Source organism: Cebus imitator, unplaced genomic scaffold (genome assembly GCF_001604975.1).
Source record: "Cebus imitator isolate Cc_AM_T3 unplaced genomic scaffold, Cebus_imitator-1.0 Scaffold8, whole genome shotgun sequence".
NCBI classification, from domain to species: Eukaryota; Metazoa; Chordata; class Mammalia; order Primates; family Cebidae; genus Cebus; species Cebus imitator.
In genome coordinates, this window is record NW_016107323.1 from 12,540,392 (window position 1) to 12,543,140 (window position 2,749).

The window sequence follows — 2,749 nt, forward strand, 5'->3', positions numbered from 1 at the left end:
AATGCTCTATGCCAAATAACTGTTTTTTATTTTCCTTCATCCCCAAGCTTTACTATATGATGTCACGAGTCAGACTTAGAATCTCAGATTCTTTCTTCATTCTTTAATTCTATCAAGACTTTAGCACACTTCCTAGGTGCTGGGCACTGTCTTAGCTACACAGGAAAAGCTCCTTGATAGTTCCCAGTCTGACTGTCAGAAGCTAGCCTAAAAGACTGCTCCTATTACATCCTGGGAGGTGAGGTGTGTATTACCATACTGCCAAACTGCTGAGCAATCCTGCAACAGTGGAAGCTAAAACTTCTCCCAGCTTCAAGCATGAAGGTAGAGGTAGCCCTTAATGAACAAAGATCCTTTCCTAAAATTTTCAAGAGGGTAATTACAAACATGTCAATCATTATTTCATTTATCCATTCTGATGTTTAAAAACCTTAATTATTGCAACAAGAATTCATGTTCATCACAGAAAAATTAGAACAAAAGATTAATAAAATTATAAACTAATTCTACAACTTAAGGATGATCACTGGGAACACTTTGGTGCACTGCTTTTTTTTATACACACATGAATAATTGTACCCATTCATTTCCATTGTATGAATGCAAATAAAGGATAAAGATCCTTGGATACCATCGAAGTCACGCATTAAGCAGCTCCCATTTTACAATCTTTGCTGTTCATGAAATTAACTACATTTTTCATTAAAATGTTACATTATTGGTCGGGCATGGTGGCTTACACCTGTAATCTCAGCACTTTGGGAGGCCAAGCTTGGGGTGTCACGAGATCAGGAGACCAAGACCATCCTGGCTAACACGGTGAAACCCATCTCTACTAAAAGTACAAAAAATTAGCTCAGCATGATGGCACGTGCCTGTAGTCCCAGCTGCTTGGGAGGCTGAGGCAGGAGAATTGCTTGAACCGGGGAAGCAGAGGTTGCAGTGAGCTGAGGTTGTGCCACATGCCCACAGCTCAGACCAAGACTCCGTCTCAAAAAAGCAAAAACAGAAGCAGTAGCTTCTCCGCTCCGTCTGGAATCTCTCCCTGGTTCAGCCTGCCTGCCTCCACTCCTGCCTCCATCATGTCCATCAGGGTGACCCAGCAGTCCTACAGGGTGTCCACCTCTGGCCCCGGGGCCTTCGGCAGCCGCTCCTTCACGAGTGGGCCCAGTGCCCGCTCGAGCTCCTCGAGCTTCTCCCGAGTGAGCAGCACTGGCTTCCGCGGTGGCCTGGGTGCAGGCTCTGCTGTGGCCAGTGGCATAGGCACGGGAGGCATCACCGCCGTCACCATCAACCAGAGCCTGCTGAACCCCATTAAGCTGGACGTGGACCCCAACATCCAGGCCGTGCGTACCCAGGAGAAGGAGCAGATCAAGACCCTCAACAACAAGTTTGCCTCCTTCATTGACAATGTGCGATTCCTGGAGCAGCAGAACAAGATGCTGGAGACCAAGTGGAGCCTCCTGCAGCAGCAGAAAACGGCTCGGAGCAACATGGACAACATGTTTGAGAGCTACATCAACAACCTGAGGCGGCAGCTGGAGACTCTGGGCCAGGAGAAGCTGAAGCTGGAGGCAGAGCTTGGCAACATGCAGGGGCTGGTGGAGGACTTCAAGAACAAGTATGAGGAAGAGATCAATAAGCGTACAGAGATGGAGAATGAATTTGTCCTCATCAAGAAGGATGTGGATGAAGCTGCCATGAACAAGGTGGAGCTGGAGTCTCGCCTGGAAGGGTTGACTGACGAGATCCACTTCCTCAGGCTGCTGTATGAAGAGGAGATCCGGGAGCTGCAGTCCCAGATCTCCGACACATCTGTGGTGCTGTCCATGGACAACAGCTACTCCCTGGACATGGACAGCATCATTGCTGAGGTCAAGGCACAGTATGAGGAGATCGCCAACCGCAGCCGGGCTGAGGCGGAGACCATGTACCAGATCAAGTATGAGGAGCTGCAGATGCAGGCTGGGAAGCATGGGGATGACCTGCGGCGTACAAAGACTGAGATCTCCGAGATGAACCGGAACATCAGCCGGCTCCAGGCCGAGATTTAGGGTCTCAAAGGCCAGAGGGCTTCCCTGGAGGCCGCCATTATGGATGCTGAGCATCGCGGGGAGCAGGCACTCAAGGATGGTCGTTCCAAGCAGCAGCAGCTGGAGGAAGCCCTGCAGAAGGCCAAGCAGGACATGGCACGGCAGCTGCGTGACTACCAGGAGCTGATGAACGTCAAACTGGCCCTGGACATCGAGATCGCCACCTACCGCAAGCTACTGGAGGGCAAGGAGAGCCGGCTGGAGTCTGGGATGCAGAACATGAGTATCCGCACGAAGACCACCAGCGGCTGTGCGGGTGGTCTGAGCTCTGCCTATGGGGGCCTCACAAGCCCCGGCCTCAACTACGGCCTGGGCTCCAGCTTTAGCTCTGGCGCGGGCTCCACCAAGGCCGTGGTTGTGAAGAAGATTGAGACCCGCAATGGGAGGCTGGTGTCCGAGTCCTCTGACGCCCTGCCCAAGTGAACAGCTGCAGCAGCCCCTCCCAGCCTGCCCCTCCTGAGGCTGCCCCAGAGCCCGGGAGGGAGGTTGCTGTACAGGGGAGCACAGGGAATGGGAGACCCATCCGACGCTCAGCCTTAGCCCTCAGCCCACCCGCGGGGAGTTTACTGCCTGGGGAACCCCCTTGCCCATGCCTCCAGCTGCAAAACAATTCAATTGGCTTTTTTTTTTGGTCCAAAATAAAATCTCAGCTAGCT

The 2,749-nt window shown here is 52.1% G+C and overlaps 1 pseudogene across 1 annotated transcript; it reads left to right on the forward strand.

Moving 5' to 3' along the window:
- The first annotated feature begins 1,024 nt into the window (after positions 1-1,024).
- LOC108314555 lies at positions 1,025-2,695 on the forward strand (annotated as a pseudogene). Its single transcript, XR_001829532.2, has one exon. The product of XR_001829532.2 is annotated as a keratin, type II cytoskeletal 8-like (transcript).
- The last annotated feature ends 54 nt before the right edge of the window (positions 2,696-2,749 follow it).